The following is a 20889-nucleotide window of genomic DNA, read 5'->3' on the forward strand; positions in this document are numbered from 1 at the left end:
AGGAAATATTTGCAGACTGATTTGATATGCCTAACTAGAGCTCCTTTTAATGTAGACTCTTCAAATTGCTTTGATATCAGCCAGTCTGTTCTTGTCCGTAGACAGGTTAAGTCTTAGCTTAATGCACTTCCAAACCTAGTGGGCCTGGAATTCCACCATGGAATCAATTTTCCTAAAAAAGAGATAGAAGATTACAATGAATTAGATTTGATGTCTAAAATTCTTAAGTGCATGTAGAAAGTTTTCTGACAAAAGGACCCGGACAGTATGAAAAAATAAAGTTCTGATAGCAGGCAGGCGGGAAAAGGACACAGGGCTGAATCTAGCACAGCAGGGTGAGAGGACAGATTCCAATTAAGGGGATTTCCTGCAGATTGGAGCCTCTTGATTCTGCTTCCTTGAACGTTATGTGTGGGTTTGATTTTGTCTTTGGACTATACAGGCTCCTAGTCCAGGCCCTTTCTCCTGGCTGGCGAGGTTAGCTGAGTTACCCGGGGAGAAAACCTGAGGACAGGCAGAGCCATAACACAGCTAAGCAAACAAGGCTTCACACCTGTCCCCTTTGGCCACTCATGGACCTGGCTCCAGCCCCTGGGAACTGTCCTGACAGCAGCCTGCCACACTGGTGGTCCTCATGGATGGTCACCTGCAAGCAAGCCTGGAAGAGCTATGGATTCCCAGCTCACCTGGTAGAAACCTGTACTAGAACTTAGTTCCTGGTAGCCTGGGCTGGATTAAGGACTTTCCAAAACCTTCACTCAATTCAATTTAAATGAATAAGGACTTACTAGCCTCTCTGAGTACCAGCTCTGTTTCTCAAGGCCAATGTGGGAGACTTCACCACCCTCCTCCTACTACTCCAATCTTTTTTTTTTTTTTTTTTAAAGATTTATTTATTTATTTATACGAGCACTGGGTACAGTCAGAAGCGCGGGAGGGTGAGAGAATTCACCAGAGCCAGAGCGGGGAGCAGAGCAGGCAGAAGGACCGAAGTACACTGCTGAGGGGAGCAGCGGGCGGCAGGAGAGGTCTGCGCGCCATGCAGGACCCTCCTCCGGTGGCTGGGGAGCAGCCGGGGATAGAACCGGCACCGCAGAGGCCGCGGGCAGCTTCACAACCCAGCGCTCAACCGCTGCGCCACCGGGGAGGCCCTCCAATCTTTTTTTTTTTTTAATCTCCTGATAGCAGTTGATTTTCTTAAAGCCAGCATGTTCAGACGTATGTGGGTTCAAATTCCTCTGCCATTCACTAATTGTATAACATCTTCATTGAGCTTCAGTTTCTTCATCTGTAAAACATCACTCACAGGGCTGGACATGAGGATTAAAAGATTGTACATGAACTCAGATCACGGTCCATCACCCATAAAGACATGTTCAGTTACTGGAAGCAATCAAACCAATAAGGAAACAAAATCGTAAAGCCTCCCTGCTCCCATCAAAGATTTCTTTGCTCAGATACTTCCCATAATCCCCTCCTACCAATAGAACAAAGTCCTGCCTCTTTGCCTGCCACTCAAGGCCATCCACAAAGGGACACATTTCAAGTGCTTAATAACCACACGTGGCTTATGGCTGTCCTATGGGACAGCAAAGAAGAGAACAGTAGCAGAAGGTCTATTGAGCAGCCCTGCTCTAGGAGACACTAAGTTCACTACTCACTGACATGAACACCATTCCTTGGAGCACCCCCATGGGGTGCATGGCTGAGAATGGTCAGCATGAGGTCCCAGAAAGAAGGGATTGGGCACTATCTGACCAGGGAAAGGAATCAACAGAGCTCAGAGAACCGAGCTCAGACTCCAAGGGTAGAGGTCAACACCCTCTCTCCCCAATAGCTTTCACCCCTTTTTCTCCTTTTGGCCTTAGCCTCCCTGGTGGTGCTGTTGGTAAAGAGAAGGGTGGAGTAGAGGGTAACAGTGCAGGGGTAGGAGTGCTGGTGCTTGGACTTTGTGAGCCTATTTAATTTATTGCATGTGACCTTTTGCTCACCTGTATAATTAGCCCTGCTTCTCCAGTTGTTACCCTACGCACATTGGGAGAGTTTAGCAAATAGAGCCTCTTCTCACATAAAAAAAAAAAAAAAAACTATGAAAGTTGGTCTGTGGGAAGGGTGAGCTTGCATTTGCATCTTTGATAAAGGAAAAAGAAAAAGAAAAATCTAGCAAACCATTCCTTACAAGAGCATGCTACCTTAAAGCACACACCCTAAATTGGGGGAAAATGGATAAAGGAAATTGACCGAAGGGTAATCATTTTTGAAGCTGGGTTATAGTGATATAGGGTTTGTTACTCTGTTCTTGCTCTGTGTGTGCTTGAAAATTTTCATAATAAAAAATGTTTCAAAATTGAGAGTGTACACATGCTAAAATTTAATGTCTTCAAGCAGACCACTTGCCCCAGACTTCTGAGGAGGTCTCCTTCCTCAGAAGGAAGGAGAGGCGCACTGCTTCCCATGAGTGGGTGTGAGTGGAGGGAAGCAGTAAGCATGGAGAGGGCCAGCGATCACTTCTTCCTGGATGTTCCATCCCAGTATCTGTTTATTTTACGGGGAACCTGAGCCTGTGGCCTCTCCGGTGTCCGTTCTGATTCCCCAGAAAAGGATCTGAGGCACTGGCGCTGCTGTCCTGGCCCATGGCCAAGTTTTCTAGCCAGCTCTGAGTCTCAACCTCACCTGGGCTGGACTGAGGGCTTCCTTCTCCTGGGCTGGCAAGCTGTCCGGTTGCTCCTGGGGTCTCAGAAAATGGAACCATCCTGCACCTTCCTTCTTCTCTCTTGCTGCCTCTGTTCCCACCCTCCTGCAGCCTGCTGGTATCTTTTCTCATCTTTTGGGATCCTAGATCTTTCTTCTCACTACCTGGGTCACGGGGGTGCTCAGAGGAGCTGAGCACTCTCTGTGGGGGTCATTCTTTTGGGACCCTTTGATGCACCCTATTTTGCCCTCCTTGATTCAGAGATAAAGTTGGTCTCTGGTTGCAATGCCTGTGCAGGGAGGTGGCTTGGGGAGGGGGTTAAGTACTCTTAGCTCCTTTATGGTAGCTCCACAGCAGATGCCATAAAACTGGGTACACACAGAGGAATAATGAATGAATGGATGAATGGATGGGATGGGTCTGAGGTGAGCCCCTCCTTTCTCTAATGCTACTCTCCACCCTCACCAAAGGTTTGAGCCAAGATAAGAACATGAGAACAGGTCTTCCATCCAAATTCAGCTTAGTTAGTGTCTCCAGGCAGGAGTCAGCCACAGTGACACTCTTATCCTGTCTGTCTGTCTGTCTGTCTGTCTGTCTCTCTGTCTGCCCATGCTGGGCAAATGGTCAGAGACTGAATTATTTCAGTGTGGGGAGAGCAGGAGACACTCAGTCTCTCCACTGTGATATTGAGAGAGGACTGGAAGAGAAAGAGAAAGTGGGAGTGGAGTAAAAACAAGAGAGATGGAGGCTGGGGAAGCTCAGGGAAGAGGGTGGGAAGGGGAGGAAGAGGGTACGAAGAGAGAGGGAGAGATCCTTGTCTTGTACATCTCCAGCTCCCTGATGTGGCTGTGCTGATATCCCTAGCACTAATTGCTTCAATTAATAATACTACTCTATACAATTTCAGCAGCTGAGAGCAAGTGCAAGGAAAGATGACATAATGCATTAATAATGCAGGCAGGCGATCGAGTTGGGCTCCTGGGGAGCTCCAGGAAGGAACCACTGCTGCAGGTCTCCCACCAGCTTGGCAGGGCAGTGAGTGTCCTTGGGCCTCTGCACACCGAGGGCTGCAGAACTGGGGCTGCAGAGGTGGCGCCAATGGACAGGCTGGGGAAGGCTGGGGTTGGCTTTAGCCTTCTTACCCACTCCGGAAAGAGCCCTCCCTATTCTTTGATCTGGAGAAATCTTTTATAAATGCTGTGTTCATGGTTTCAAAATTGGTGCCCTAAATCCCTCCAACTGCCCCTTCCTTCCCAGACTCCTCTCAGATTAGCACCCCCACTTCTATCAATGACTGAAGATCCTGGGGCAGCTCTCTAGAGGGGCTCTAGAGAGGGCTCTGTCCCATTCTTTCTCATTGCATCTGCATCTCTGTCTTTTTGTCTCTTTGTTTCCCTGTCCCTGGATTCCTAAGGGCTATTAGGGAGGTAATCTGTTCTTTCAGGACAAAGAAACTGTCATCCCAAACTTGGACTGGCTTCTCTCAAATCAGCATCAATATCACGCCAAACCTCTGTGTTGCACGTGTGCACAATTCGTCCTCCAAACTGTGCCCAGGCCTGGGGCTGAGTGCAAAGCCAGGAACAAAGAAGCCCAGCTGCAGTCACCCCCATTCTGAAGCCGCAGGCCACCTTGTAGTTTTATACTGGTCAAAGCCTGTCCTTTTCCCATTTGCTTGCAGAAATCTGACCTGGACCAACACAAACAAACCCTGCAGACTCAGGGCTTCTTATTCTGGGGTCCAAGGTGAGGCTTCAGAGTGTCCCAGAACCTCTGGAAATTATATGCAATAATCTTTGTACATATGTGCATTTCTTTGATAGGAGAACCCAAAACATTCTCTGATCTCAGGGTCTGTGATGACCCCAAGGATTCTGAAGCACGGCTCTAACCTTGGACAGTCAGGACCTCAGAAGACACTAAGAGAGCTGAAGCTCTCAGGTGGAATCGCCTCTCCATCTCTGCACCTGTGGCTCAAGATAAAGCCTTCCTGCTTCTCACCTGGATTTCTGTGGACAAAGTTTATGTCAAAATGGGGTAATAATGAGAAATAAAGAAGGCAAGAAGAGGCCTACCATTCATCTAAGACTCAAGTGAGAGTGAAAGCTTGTGCTTCAAGTCTTGGCATCTGAGAACAGGCTGGTGTTTCTGTTTCACAGTAGGACTGAAGTTTGTGTTGGCAACTCAAAGTGTTCTCTAGAACAGCCTTCCTTTCCAAGGCAGGAAGGTAGGAGACAAATGTGCTGGGTACTTTCTATGTGTGAGGTTCTGTTCCAAACAGTCTGGAGTGATCCTGACTGTTCCTGGAGGCAGACCCTCTGGTCCCACTTCACTGAGGAGGAAGCCCAGACTCCCGAGAGATTAAGAAACTTTAGTAGCAGAATCAAGATGTGAAGGTATGCTTTTATTTTTTGGCCATCAAAATTTAGCTCTCATCATTATGCAAAAGTGTCTGGGCTTAACCAGTAGCCCTAGGAAGGACATTTTGGGGTATGAGCTTGGCTAACTCTCATCTTCAGGTTCCTTGATCCCCACAAATCATACCCTTCTTTTAAGACAACTGAAATCCTACTTTCTCCATTAAGCATTTTCTAGACAATTTCATCACAGAATGACCTCTGTGATGAATGGCATGCGTCAATGTTGGGTACAGAAAGGGGTGGGCTGTACTGGACACTTGATTTTTAGCCAACCTCCATTTTCCCATTGATTCTTATCTAACAGACTGATGTCTACAGGATATTTACAACTTCCTAACTCAGTGAACAGAGACCCCAACCCAACTCCAGGTCTAAGATGGTCATAGCAATCCTACCCTCCTTGCAGATGGTCAGTCCGGTGTTGTTATGTAGCCCAGTTCTGGCCAGTAAGATGATGGGGAAATCGCTGGGACTCTCCTATGAAAGAGATAGAGGAAGAGACAGTTTCTTCATCCTCAGCAGGACATCTCCATGAGGGGAATTCCTGAGGACATCCTGCCACCCAACCTGAGGAGGAAGCCCACCCAAGGATGGCATAGTGAGGGGGAAAAGACTCCTTGAGTTGCATATCAAACATCCCGAGCCTGATCTTTCTCTGAACTTCTGCAAGGAGCCAGAATAAATTCCCTTGCAGTTAATGCCAATTTGAATTGAGGTTTTTCGGTTACTTGCTGACAAAAACATCACAGCTGATATAGTCTCCCTTCTTCAACACATAGTATTTGTACTACTTGCCTGACATGTATCACATATGGCCTTGTCATCACTACTGTATTGTTGCTTGTGTTGTTTAATTTTTCCTGTGTTTATAGCTTGTCTATGCAGTCTATCCCAGCTCTTCCAGCTTGCGGTTATTCTCTAAATTTTTATAGCCTTTCCAATAGCAGTCAGATTTGTCATCTTCATTCCAGTCATATTTATTGAGTCTCTATTATATGCCAGACTCTGGGCAAGAGCTAAGGATACAGCAGTGAGTAAGACATACATGGCCCCCATACCTATGGAAATTAGAGCCTGTTATGGACTGAATATTTGTGTCCCCCAAAATACATATGTTGGAATCCCCTCAGTGTCATAGTATTTGGAGGTGGGGTCATTTGGAGAGTAACTTCATCATGAGGGCAGAGACTTCATGAATAGGATTGGCGTCCTTATAAAAATGATCCCAGGGAGCTCTTTTGCTTTCTTCTACCATGTGAGGACACTATGAGGAGGTTGCGTCTGTGTAATCAGGAAGTACAGCTTCATCAAATCTGCCAGCACTTTGATCTTGGACCTCCTAGCCTCAAGAACTGTGAGAATAAATGTTTTCTGTTTAAGTCATCCAGTCTACCATTTACCATCCAGTCTATGGTACTTTTTTTTATAGCTGCTGAGTGTACTAAGATGCAGTCCTGATGAAGAACTTGGGTGTTAATCAAATGTCCTCATAAAAAAGTCTAAAATTGACAACTAGGAAGGGTAGTGAATGGAGGTACTTAGAGATGCTATGACAGAGTAGGGGGATCTGTCCTAGCCTAGGGCAAGGAAGGCACCTCAAAGAAACTGAGACATGGCTGAGGATGTATGGGAGTAAATGGGATTACAAAATGGGAAAATGCTTTCCAGGCTGTGACAATGATAAGATCTGTCCTTTCTTCTTGATCCCAGCGACCAGTACTCTGACACAGGCCCAGTCATTTTTCATGGGGACCATTATTGTTGCTTCCTACTGGTCTCTTCACTTGTTTGTTCATCTCAAGTTCATCCGCCTCCTGGCCATGAGGGTTATTAATTTAAAAGTCCTTGGTGTTCTTTACTACCCACCAAGATAAGATCAAATTCCTTAATAAGGCCCTGCATTATCTGATCTCTATTTGCCGCTCTAATTTCATTTTCTACCCCTCTCTTCTTCTGAGAACTCTCTGCTTGTGGATTTCAGTCATACCAGGCTTACATCTTTCTGGACGGTTCTTTGTGCCTAGAACATCTTTCAAACCTTCCTTTTAGTGGCTGCCTTGACTTAGATCAGCATCATATCACATGATTGGACTCAGTAACCCTTCTCTGAGCTTCCACAATGCCCTGTGCATGTCAAAGCCATCCACTGACATGTGTCTCTCCAGCTAGGTCCAAAGTTTCCTAGTGCAGGGGCCACAATTCATCTTCCTTCACACCCACGGAACCTAGTGCAGCCTGGCACGAAGCACTCCCTCGGGAAGCATCTGCAACACTGCACTTCTGCACTTGCTGTCTTAGCACACGATCTAGCATGGATCATATAATACAGTCCACCTGCCTGTATTATAGGCCACTGATGGTTTCACGTGCTAATTTTTCTTCATGTCTAAGTACCTGGTTCCAGACCATGGCTCACATTTCCCAGCAGTCCACGTAGCACTTAACACAGCTAATCCCTAAACAAGCAGGACTCAATTAATGAGGAATGAATGTATACACAGACAGTTAGGCATTTTCCTTCTAGAGCTCCAGTTGGGAAATTACTAATGAATCCTTCTCTTGCGGCCAGCATCCTTGCAGGCAGGTCTCAGGAGAAAATCTTCCTAGCAAAGCAAATGTTCACAGGGAGTTCCCTGAGCCTCTATCCTCCCAGCTGTGCCCTGATGCCTTTAGTGCCCAAGCAGGTTGATCCTCCTGACCCACTGAAGGGGATCATGTGGGTTCCTAGGCACATGTGGACTGAGCCTTCCTCCTCCCTGAGACTGGAGCCCCAGTCCTCAATTGAACTGCTTTGCAGCTCAGTAACCCTTGTGGATTATGGCCTGGGAGCTCTGGGCCCTTCTCTTCTCCTGCAATGATGGCTTCCTATGAAGGCGAATGGATGTGCTCCAGCTAATGGTCTGGAAGTGCTCTCTCCTGCTGGCCCACACTCCCCAGGAGGTCTTGAGAGAGGCTGAAGTCCGGGAGGGATAATGCAGGCTACTCACTGCATCCTAGGGTCTAAACTCTGGAAACACTGAGCAGGCCCGTGCTTGAGGCAGTCCAGACCACACTCAGCAGGGCTTGCTGAGGATTTGCTAAGAGGGCTGTTATAGTCTGGACCCTGGGAGGTAGGCAGGGAGGAGGAGCTGAGGAAGGAAGCACTGAGTCCCCTGTGATGTGTCCCCTTAAAAATCAATCAGCCAGGCCTATTTGCAGGCGGAAGTAAGGCCTTGCCTGCTGCTGGCTACAGAGCCTCCCTGTGGACCCAGCTCTGCACCGGCATTTGCCTGAGCTGCAATGTCAGCTGACTCGGTGTGTGACTTGGGCGCTTCCTTATTATCTCTGAGCCTCCCGGTTTTACAGAGGAACAGAAACAGCTATGTAACTTGTGGAGGCCATGGAAAGTGAAACTTTGAGGTCCCTTGTTCAAATGTATTAAAGAATTACAAGATGATAACAGGAAAGAATTAGAGCAAGCACAGGCCCCATCTAAGAACCAGGCCCTGGGTCACTGCACAAGTTACCCCAGAAGCAGTTTCTGCAGAGGGGTTGCTTGACAAAAGAGTGAGTGGGGTCATGATTAGGAGACTCTGGACCAGCAACTGCTCTCAAGTTAACCCCCGACATGTACCTTAGAGGCAGGGATTTTATCTTCCTTGGGCCTCATCACTGGACTCAGAATTTCTCACTGTTGGCTGAGTGAATGTGAGAGAATTTTAGTTCAGTTGGCTTTGGAGTATCAATAGAATCTGCCGTCCTGTGAGTGTGAATCCCAGAAAAACCTAAAGTCGAGGCTGGAGGTCACTAGGCCAAGACATCCCCAAGTGATTTTTTGTCCCAGTGCCTTTGGTTTAACTTAAGGCAGCTAGAAAGCCCCTATGAAAATGTAATTTACCTCATTGCCAAGGACGAGGTAACACTTGGTGAGGAAGAGTCTACAGAACCTTTGGCAAATGAGCCTGCAAGGGAGGTAATTCAGAGACTGTGGAGTTTTTAAAAAGTATTTGAACAGCAACGCTTTGTTTAAATGGAAAATGCACTCTATCTTGAATAGAAGAACTTGATTTTGTAAAAGGGAAAACATTTCCCTAAGTGAATCTATTAATTCAATGTCATTCCAATCAAATATGAAAGACTTGTCTTTGTTTTAAACTTGACAAAAGTGGTGTCAGATTGATTTGGAAAAATAAACATGGGAGGAGAACTAGGGAAATTTTAAAAAGTTAAAATAAGAGACTAGGACCCTAGATATTAAAGGCCGTTGTGAAGGCCCCTGAAAAGGCCCTGGAATCCTCGTTAGCTTGAACAGGAGGTCGGCTCTTCTTTGCTCCTGCAGTCTTGGTCACTGAACTTTGGGCTCAGACTCTTAGCCACTCACCACACTTTTTTGGGCACTGGTCAGGCCACTCCATGAAGCCAGGAGAGCCACCCACTGCCCAGCACCCCTGCTTGGTATACAAATGCATGAGTGGCTCCAACTACTGGGGAGACTTGCTGCAAAAGCCCTGCTCCTGTAGACGAGACTCAAGGAAATTTGCACCAGTTCCTGATGCCTGGCTTTGCCATCACCCCTGATGCCAAGCTAGGGGAGTCATGAGCCAACAAAGATCTTCAACAAGAAAGCCATCTGCGGCGCCAGTACCGGTTGATGTGGCTCTGGCCTAGCTCCGTTATGGGGTGGCATCACACACTGATGGTCCAGAAGCCTTGCATGGCGTTGCCTCTTCCCATCGACTGTCACCTCTGTCTTTGGGCTTTCTCTTCCTTGAATGTCTCCACCCATAATTAGGAGCATTAATTTAAAGGACAGGGAAACCTTAGAGTCATATTTGGTTTAGAGGAAAGTTGAATTGGCTGTAGCTGGGTGTGATGTTTCTCCCTCATCCCTTTCCTCTGTGTGCCTCATTCCCACAGATAAAAGGGAGTGAGGATTATTCCAGAAAGAAATGAGGATGCAAATACATGGACATTCCTAGGCTCTCTTAGCATTCCTACTAACCTGGACTCCATTCCCCAGGGGTTCTTGCTTCACTTGCTTCTCTATGAATTTGCTTTGGGACAAAATGGTTTCGAGATGGTGTGTGAAGCAAAATCCCACAGCACCAGTTTACCCCCTTCCAAAAATCTACTCTTTGTTTTTGGCAAACACTGGTCATTCAAATCAAGTTGCCTGTAATCCAAGGGGGAACAGAGTTTGTTGGGCCTAAGGTGGATTTCTAATCTTCTTTCCCTGCTTCTGACTCAGGACTAGGGAGTCACTGCAGGGGTTGGGAGAGAAAAGCAAAATTGCCCCAGGTACCAGTCCTGTCCCCAGCAGGAGCCTGAGTGGGGTCTTGCATGTTGGCACTCACTGGCTGAGACTTAGATCAGCCATCACTGCAGACAGAGTCCTTTCATTTCTTATTTTAATACGGCAGTGTCAAGGGAGAGGCTGCAAGTGAGGATTCCAACAGGGCCTGGAGTTCAAGGAAGGCCCATCTGGTTGTTAATAGGTCCTTAGAACAGGCCTGCAGAGATACTTGAGGGGGGGGGTTTGGGGACTGGAAGGGCTGGGGGCCTCAGCCCAGCACACGCCCTTCCTCCCAACCCCCGCCTGCTGCATTGCACCAGTGATTCAGTAAAGAAATCAGCCTCACCCCCTTCTGAGAGCTGCTAGCTGCTCTGCTCTGACAATTAGACTGGCTGCTGCAGAGAAGCGCTCATCCCCACCGACATATGGCTTTTTAAAGTGATAAATTGCATTAGCAAATTTCTTATTAGCTTTGCTGTCAGGAGGGAGCTCCTGCCACGTTAGCTTGCTGAGGCTGATGTATAACTTCACGGACATTAATTACCATGCCAAGGGCTAAAGAGACTCAGAAGCCGGTGGGTGGGTAGGTGGAAGCCCATTCTCTCCCCCTTGCACTCTCCCCCACTCCACCTCCCCGCACCCCTGGGAGGTCGGCAAAGGCTAGGGCTTGACTCTGCAGTGGGCTCTGGGCTTGACTCTGCAGTGGGCTCTGGACGTGATCCGGGTGGGGAGCTATAGGATGCCCGCTCACCGCATTAGCTGGGCTTGAGTTCTCCCTCAAGGCCTCCAGGATTTGGCAGCTTGGAATCTGCACCAAGTCTCTTGGAGCTGCATGTTCAAGGCCTAGCTGGAAAGTGCATCCTGGCCTCTCCCTGGGGATTCAGGACCACTGATCCTCTTCATGTTGCCTTGCCTCAGGTTCACAGGGGAAGAATCTCCTCCCCCAAGACATCATGTCCTCTGCTCCGTCTTCTCGTGCTGACCACCCAAGGAAATGCATAATCAGGATTTCAACCCCCAGTTGTCATGAGTGCGGTCTTTCCTTTTATGCCAGAAATTGCATAAAACTTCAAACTCATGTGGGAGCAAAATGAGAGGAGGAATGTTTGGATTTCTTGCCTTACTTATCACCTCAAACTTCTAACAGTTCACATGGTCTCTGACTCTTTTGAGAATCAGACAGAACAGAGACCCTCATCCCCAGGAAAAGTGCGTATACAGGCACACTCGTGCATCTAGTCCCAGCCTCCCGGACCCTCTGCGGTCCATTTATAAATTCACATTTTATAAATGCCCTCCCCAAGCCCCTTGGAGCTGCTGCTCTCTGGGAAGGGACCAAGTGGTCCCCTCCCACAAAAAGCAACAGCAGACCCAGCTCCACCCACCGCCTGGATGAAGGCCACTGCAGCATTTCTTGGTTCTATTAGATATGGCAAGACTGAGAAATGGGCTCAGGGCAGCAATGGCTTCACAGCCAGGACTGCATGAACTACTTCTGAGAAACCAGCTCCCGAGGTTGGGAGGCTCCTATAGTAACATTTCTTGTCCTGGGGTGCTCCTGCTGGGAGGGAGATGGAGGGGGTGGAGGCAGAGAGAGAAGGTTCTGAAATGGGTGCGGGGGAGGGTGTGTGTGCGTGTGCGTGCGTGTATGTGTGTGTGTGTGTTTGCACAGAGATGGGAGACCGGAGAGAAGGGTATAGGGAAGGATGCCGTAGCCCTCATTATTCAGCCTAAGGTTGCCTGAGATGGAATCTCAGAAACAATGCGAGGATGGATTTGCATTCTTTCACACACATGGCCTTAAATTCTGCATTATCTCAAGCTTTTGGCCAGGAATTATGCTCTGCTCCGTGAAATTAAAAATATTTCTTAACTCCCCGAAGGAAGCAAAAGGATAAAATTACTGTGATTAAGACCAGACCCAGTCAGGTTACTCTGGAGGCATGGAAGGCACCTTGATAACCAGTCTGACATGGAGGGCCTCCTTCCTCGCGCGCGGGGGCCGTCCTGACGCTAGCCCCACGCGGCTTCAGGACTGCAGCCCGCCCAGAGCCCCTCCCGCTGCTCTTCCACGTTGGCACAGTGGAAGATTTCTTCAATCTTCACCTATCATCTGCTGCTTTCCCAAGAATCCTTCCAAGATGGGCCCGGCTTGGGATCTAGCCCCACCGGTCTGACCTGCTCACCCTGTTGTCCCCTGGCTCCAGCAGGTCGACTCACTTCGGAGGAGGAGGCCACTCCTGGGGCTTTCTAGGTCTACACCACAGCCCTCTTTGCTGCTCAGTCTGTGGTGCAGAAACTGGGGCACCACAAGCCACCTTGCCAGCTTCCACTTTCTTCTCCCTTAGTCTCAGGAAAACACCAATCTGGCCAAAAAGAGGGGAACACAGAGACTTTAAAAAGTCTCCATATCCTGTGAACCACAGAAGACAATACTTGGCTGATGTGGTTTCTTTGAGAACTGCTGGGCCTGGATTTAAGTATGTCTTCTCCCTGCCCGATGGAGGAATGGTCAGGATCGGACCCTGAAGCAGAATGGGGTCCAATTCAGAAGGAGGACCCTGTTGACTGCCAGTCCCATGCATCTAGTTGGCTTAGTGCCCCTTGGAATGAGGTTTGGCTTTGGGTGAAGTGAAGAACCCTTTGCCTGGGTCTTGGGAAAGTGGTTCAGGTGTGTCAGAAGCATGCAATGTGGTTCTCTAAAAACTTAATATGCTTTCAGGAGAGGGTTTGAAATGCAGGACAGTAAAGAACTCCCTGTCCTCGACCCCTGTGCCCCATAACAACCATAACTCCATGGGCAGGAGAGGAAACAAAAAAGCAGAGACTAGAGATTGATCATCATAATTCACATAAACACACCTAAGGTCTGGTCCCCAAACCCTGCCCTGTCCACTCTTCAGACCCTATCCCTCCAGAAGGGTCCTCTTTTTGTTAGGGGGAAGAGGATGTCCTAAAGCTAATTCCATACAGGCTTTGTGGACTCCACCCCCACCCCAGGCCAAAGCCAAAGACACTGGGAACTCCAAATCCCATCACCACCAAAGGGAAGGTGGCTGGGGCCTGAGGGTGGGGTTAAGCAGCCAGGTTGGTATAAAGCCAGACATGTGGGCTTTGGGGGATCCCCCATTTTGGCTCCCCGCCAGCTCGCAGCCGTGGCCAGCTCTGAGAGTGCCTTTGGGTTTCCGGGTTGGCGGATCGGGTAGGACGCATTAAAGACTTTATTTCTCTATTTTCTCCCTGAGTTGTACATTTCCTCATTTCCCTTTTCCTTGTAAATAAACCTTTTATTAACCTTTTGTGTGTTCCTGTAGTGGAGTATTAATAAGTCCCTTTTTAAGCGCGCGGGTGAGGACCCACAGCCAGGCAACCCGTTCAATATCAGGGCTGCTCTGTAACATTTTCAGTTTGCCACTTTCTTGTCCCCTGGTGACGCTATTTAGATGCACCTATCTGCCTGGTGGGCTTGAGGGCTTCTCCTTTGGGGACAATAGAATCAAAATGACTTGAGAAGAGACAGACAGCTCTCCGGGGCCCAATGCTCTAGTCCAGAAAGGAGCCCACCTTGCTGCTCCTGCATGATCACCCCAATATTACATTTTCTGCCTTTGATGGGAGACTAGGAACCCAGCCCTTTTTGTAGAACTAGCACCAGGCTGAAAAACACCTAAACACCAAGTCCCCTGAGTGTTTTTCCAAAACTGCAACTCTGATTCCTCTCCTTTTCTCAGCACTTCTACTAGTTAAGAGCCTCAGGGCGGTGGCTGCATCTCTCCCCTCCCCCCCACCAACTCTTTCCCATTTCTGGTGGGTTTTTTTTTGTTTTTTGGTGGCTTTTTTTTTTTTGGTCGTGACACCAATCACAATCTTTTGCTTATGTATTTGTTTCCTAAATATTGACGATCCCTTTCGTCGCCCCCTCCACCATTACTCCATGAGAGTAGGCCCCTGTCTTGTTCACTGCCATATCCCCAGCACACAGCACAGCGCCTGCCTCACAGTAAAGGTGTGTACGTAGTATTGTTACGGAGCAACCCCGATATAAAAACGGGTTGCCTGGCTGTGGGTCCTCACCCGTGTTTTTAAAAGGGACCTATTAATACTCCACTACAGGCACACACAAAAGGTTAATAAAAGGTTTATTTACAAGGGAAGGGGAAATGAGGAAATGTACAACTCAGGGAGAAAATAGGGAAATAAAGTCTTTAATGCGTCCTACCTGATCCGCCGACCTGGAAACCCAAAGGCACTCTCAGAGCTGGCCACGGCTGCGAGCTGGCGGAGAGCCAAAAAGGAAACCCCTCCCACTCCCCCCCAACTCCAAAGCCCATGTGTCTGGTTTTATACCAAACCTGGATGCTTAACCCCACCCTCAGGTCCCAGCCACCTTCCCTTTGGTGGTGATGGGATTTGGAGTTCCCAGTGTCTTTGGCTTTGGCCTGGGGTGGGGGTGGAGTCCACAAAGCCTGTATGGAATTAGCTTTAGGACATCCTTTTCCCCCTAACAATTCCCCCCTTTCACTTTTTGCCACCATTTCCATGGTGATGAAGATCGAATATTTGGATGCTGGGATGCAGTCTCAGATGAAAATTTTTACCGGGTTCCAGTGTGAAAGAAAACCAGTCCCTCCAGGTATTGTCCATTGTGGAAAGCTATGATAAGGAATGGTTAGGATTTGGGGAGGAGGCCAGGACCAGAGAGGCTCTCTGGGTGGATGGAAGAAAAAGGACATTCGGCAGCATCCTTTCCTTTACCCTTCAGGGGCTTTCAAGGCCAAGTGGATAAAGTCCAAATTCCATATCCTCACATGCAAGGCCCCAATCCACCTTTCTAGGCTCATTTCTTGATCCTCCCCCACCTCTTTCATGCCTACAGCGTCTTCTCCCACACTTCTAAGTTCTTTCACCTGGATTCTTCAACCTATGTCTCTCCTGGAATGCCTTTTGCCTATGCAATTAGGAATTAGAATACCTGCTTTTTACAGTGCTGCTGAGTAAAGGTTACAGTGTAGAACCAGTTGCTAGCACAGTGCCTAGCCCAAAGGAAGTCCTGGCTAAATGATGGGCAGCATCCTTCCCCTTCCTCTCTGTCAGGGAGTGAATCAGCACAGAGGCCCCCTCCTCAGTGAAGCACCAGGACCCCACAGTGCTTTGTTTTTTCCATAGTTAGAGACCCCTTAGGGAGTCTGTTTTGCAGGGCAGAGGCATCTGTCTCCTTTGCTCTTTTTTTTTTTTTTTAAGAATTATTTATTTATGCAGACAAGAGCTGGGGTACAGGCCAGAGATGCTGCGCTGGGGGTGGGGAGGTGCGGTGGGGGTGATAGGATTCACCAGAGACAGAGTGCAGAGCAGAACAGGCAGACTGACTGAAACACACTGCTGAGGGGAGCAGCGGGAGAGCCAAGAGTGGTCTGCTGCATCATGTGGGTTGCTCCCTGGCTGGCCGGGGATCAAACTCGTGCTCAGAGGCTTCGGATTGCTTCATAGTGCAGTGCTTAACCCCTTGCACCACCAGGGAGGCCCTCCTTTGCCCTTAAATGATGCTTAGCACACAGTAGGTACTAAATGTGTGTCTGCTGAATTACTGGGAACACAGTGGACCACAGTGGGGTAGAGCTTGTTCACCTCCACATGGCCAGAGCACTTTCACCCACTCCTGTTGCTGGGCAAGAAGGTCAGTATCTGTGCCTTCCTGTGCTGGGAAACCTGGAGGGGGTTGGGGGCCTCCCTCCTGTGGCCTAATCAGCCACCTGGGTATACCTGCCCATGAAATCAGAATCCACATCCCGAGCACCATAGCCACATCCAATTTTCCATCAATGAAATATTCAGCCGCTCCACAGCCACAGTCAGCTCTGTGTCTGGAAGGGAGGGGTTCCTGCCTCCTCAGAACCTGTCTCATGCTCCTCCTCCCCAGCGCACCCTCCCTTCACTCTAGACTGGGATTTCCTTTGTCCTGCCTTGTGCCTTTACTAATGCTCTGCATCCCCACTCCCTCAGTCAGTACTGCCTTTCCTCCTCCTCCCTATTTGAGTCCAGCTCACCCTTCCCCACGGTCCACCACCTCTGTGAAATCTTCCTTGGAAGAAAGGGACCTTTGCCTTCCCTGGGCCCCAGACAGGCAGACCCATACTTCACAATCCCAGTTGGGTGGATTAATTTTCAACGGAACCCATCCAAGTTCATATAGCATAAAGGCGTGTGACTCAAAATGATGGATTGCTGCTGTGGATAACCCCCTGCAGAGTCGGGGTGGGGCATGGGGATTTCCAAAAACAATGATGGGGGTCTTTCAGGGACCTCTGCCTGACCTGGACTCCTAAAACTTCCCCACTTGAACCAAGGACCACTCACTAGTCTTGTCCCTACTCCAGATGCATCACCTTGCAGAGACAGGGCAGGGGAACATTTTAGGTCAAACATGCAGTGTTGTCCAGCCACAGTGTGCTGCCTCTGGGCACACAGTGTCAGTGTGGTGAGTTTGGGATGTTGGGAGATGCAGCAACCAGCTTCAAGAGGCACAAGGGCAGGGAACTGGGCAGAAAGGCCATTGGTGTGGGGCAACCCTGTATAATCAGAGCAGTAGGGCCTCGCTTCATGCATTTTTAAATTAGGTGAGGAAAGATGTTTACATTTATGTCTAACTTGTATACACACTGTTCAAGTGCTTTTGATTAAAGGGTTACCACAAGGACACTGGCTAGCCATTGCTGGTAGATTCAGGCAGGATTCGGAGACAGGCAGGTGTGTCTTGAATCCAGTCTCTGACCAAAGTCCAGACCCTCACTTTCTTTTTTTTTTTAATTTTTTTTGTTTTTACATCATTGTTCATTTTTAAACAATATTTGCTTCCCCCCACCCCCTCAGGTGTCGTCCCCATAGAGTTTCCTTCCCCAATGCACCCGTGCACCATCACCTCAGTCCCCTGTGCTCCTCCCTCCCTCCCTCTGATCCCTCTCCCTACTCCTCCCCTGCAGGATGTCTCTGATTTATAATTGTCCATTTTTTACTTTGTTGTGTTTTGAACTGTTACTATTTTTTACACTGATGTCTTATTGGGTTCCCCAATATTCCTGCTATAAGTGAAACCATCTGATTTTTTTCTTTTTCCTTCTGACTTATTTCACTGAGCATAATTCCTTCTAATTCCATCCACGTTGTTGCGAATGGCATGAGTTTATCTTTTTTGATGGCTGAATAATATTCCATTGTGTATATATGCCACATCTTCCTGATCATGTCATCTGTTTTTGGGCATTTGGCTTGTTTCCAGGTTTTACCTATTGTAATAGTGCTGCAATGAACATAGGTGTACAGGTGCTCTTTTGAATCAATGTTTTTGTGTTCTTTGGGTAGATCCCTAGGAGTGGAATTGCCGCAGACCCTCACTTTCTTGAGCAGGTTTATATAGAAGTGTGTGTATCATGTGGTTCTCTCTATACATTCAACACTTTCATTTTTAAAGTGTTCTTTATGTGTTAACCGCATAAGTCAGGCGTTTTATTTTCCATGCCTATATTGAGTACTCACAACAACTCTGGGAGAAAGAGATAACTTTTATAGTTGAGCAAACAGAAATTTAAGCAAGAGGTTAAGTAACATGCCCTAAAAGGCATTAATAAGGGGCGGACCTGATATTAAATTCCTAAGCACTATGGGATTTTGCATCCCTGTAAAATGGGAATAAAAATATCTCCCTTGGGATGTCTGAAGAGAAAATGACATATTCTATATCAAAAAGTCTTGTAAACTCTAAAGCATTATTTTCCAAAGGAGTAGACTCGGTTCTTACCCATAAGCACTTTATAATCAGTTGAGTTTGTCAATAAGAGCTATACAGTGCTTAGTTAAATGAAGCCAAGCATCAAAATGTACAGCACACACCTCAAATAAGTGATCCAACTTAGCATCACCACCAATGGGACAAACAGACCGGGCATGCCTCCTGACGTGATGGGGGGCCAGGGGAAGATATGGCATCACCTTACAGTATATTTTTGCCCCAAAATATCTATTTTGAATCAAATTGGAGAAATCCGTATTGCAAGACATTTTATAAGGCAACTTGCCTGGACTGCTCAGAAATGCCAGTATCATCAAAAACAAGCTAACAATAACAACAAAAAAAACCCCCCACAATAACCCAAGGCAGGGAAACTGTTCTAGCTTAAAGGAATCTGAAGAGACATGATTAGATAGATACTAGGGGTATCTTGTATCTTTTAAGCCATAAAAGATTTAGGAAGAATCAGGGAAATTTAAGTATCTTCTGTAACTTAGCTAGTAGTACTGCATCATTGTGAAATTTCTTAGGTGTGATGATAACCTTGTGGATCTAGGAGGAATATCCTAGCTCTTCAGTATTTGGGATGAAGTGTCACGGTTTCTCTGACTTTCAAATGTCTTTGCAAAAAGAAAGTGTTTAGATATGTACACACACATATGTATTACACAAAGAGAGAAAAAGAAAACAAGTGGCAAAATATTAACGCTTGGTAAATCTAGATAAAAGATAGATCTTTCTCTCTAGCCTTTCAACTTTTCTCTCATTTGAACATTTCCCAGTAAACAATTGAGAAGTTGAACAAACAGATGTTTAATAGAGAGGGCAAGTCATCAGTCATAAAACACATATATTAAAGGGTGGATTTGGGATTCAATGTATGTTCAGGGCTAAGGGGAGACAGTTATTTCAGGTAACCTAGAGCGCGGCCTTTAGAATATAAAAATATCACCACCAAATTTATTTCTTTGTTGGCTGGTGGGGATGGTGGGGGGATTTCCAGATGGCCTCAGGCCTGAGGTAGCTTCTCCACTCTTCCACAGGAATGACTCTAGGGTTGCTTTGCCTTTGGCTATAGTGTAGTCAAAATAATTCCCTGTGCCAGCCTCCAGGTTCCTAAGAGACGAAGCTCAACCTCCTTGCAGAAGCTGGGAACCCTCGGTGGCCCGGCGGTTTCCATGGTGCAAACAAAGCCCTGGCTTTACCCGGAGGAGGGACAGGTGGCCAGAAGAGGACCTTTGGCAAACACACCTCTGGGTGACCACCTAGGGTGCTTGTTTGAAATGTACCCTACCTACCAAGGCAAGGGCCTGGGGACCTTCATTTTCACCAGCACTCCGGGCAGCATACCAAAGCTTGAGAACCAGCAGCCAGTCTAGAGTAAATCCAAATCTCCAATGCGGGCATGCAGGGCCTGGCAAAGCTTGCCTTCCTGTCCTCCCCAGCAAGTGCTTTCTCCTCCAGCCAGAGTGAAGGGTTTGCTAAGCTGTCCTCCGGGCTAGGCCCTTGCTCAGCACCCCCATTCCCTGGGGCCTTTTCTCTCAATTCAGATGACACTTACTCAGCTTCAAGACTGAATTCTAGTCCCACCTATTTTCCCTAAGCACTCCAGTCCATGTTTCAGGGTTTCTCACTTTCACTGATTCAATATTGAATTGGTAGCACCTGGTTGAATACTTTATGACATACTATCTACTGCGGTTTTCCACTTGCTCCATTTGAGTCAATGACATCCTCCTGCCAACCTGTGAAGTTTTATCTCTTGCCTTAGTACCGAGGACAAAGGTCAAGTTCCAGGTAGGCACTCAGAACCATTTGCTGATAACTGAATGGAGGGAGAGGAAGGACAAGAACAGAGTAATAGAAAGGGGAGGGGGAAAAGAGTAGGGGGAGAGGCTTGGCGGTGACTGTGGTAGCTTCTGTGTAGGGCACAGGACATTCATGGGTCCTGAGATCCCAGACTCTGAAGATGGTGTTGTTAGAGTGATTGACCACTCTTCCCCCATAATTATTTGCATTTGGGGCTGGGCTGCTCCGGGGTGCCTGCCCCCAAATGGCAATTTGCATCCACAAATTTACATAGAGGTAAAGGAGCTTCCTGAGAGAAGAGGCAGGGCCTTTTTGTCTCAACATATTCTTCTTTGTTCAAAGTGACTTACAGTGATGCCAGGACAGGAGGTATGGGCATGGAACCGGACCATAGGAGAGCTTGACTGCACCCTGAGGGAGCACTCAACTTAAGGAGGGGAATGTCTGGACTTCTCCCTGAGCTCTTAGTCAAAGTAGTCCTAAGCTCCTTGGTGGCCTATTTTGGATCCCACGACACCTGCCCAGTCTTCCACACCAGCAAGCAGGGCTATGAGGGGAACTCTAATGCTTATATTGTCATAAATGTAAATGGACTTCCCTAGTAGGCCCAGTTCCCAGATCCCCTTATTCTGCTTCCTCAGCCTGGAATGCCCTCTCCCCTAGCTCTGCTGGCAAACTCTTGGGGTGTGGGGGCTAGCTGCACTCCCTAAGGAGGAGGTAGACTCTGTGACCAACTATGTCTCCTGAGTAGAATTGGAACTGTGATTACTTCGCAGGGCAGTGAAGAGAAAACAAGATCATACCGAGGCGAAAAAGGACTTGAAACGGTGTCTTTGCTTCTCTCTCTCCACATTTCTTTGATAAGGCTGGCAATCCTGAACACTCCTGCCCAAGAACCTTGATTAGTTGGTGT

This window comes from Talpa occidentalis, unplaced genomic scaffold (genome assembly GCF_014898055.3).
Source record: "Talpa occidentalis isolate TD23 unplaced genomic scaffold, MPIMG_talOcc4v2.1 talOcc4.5, whole genome shotgun sequence".
Taxonomy (NCBI): Eukaryota; Metazoa; Chordata; class Mammalia; order Eulipotyphla; family Talpidae; genus Talpa; species Talpa occidentalis.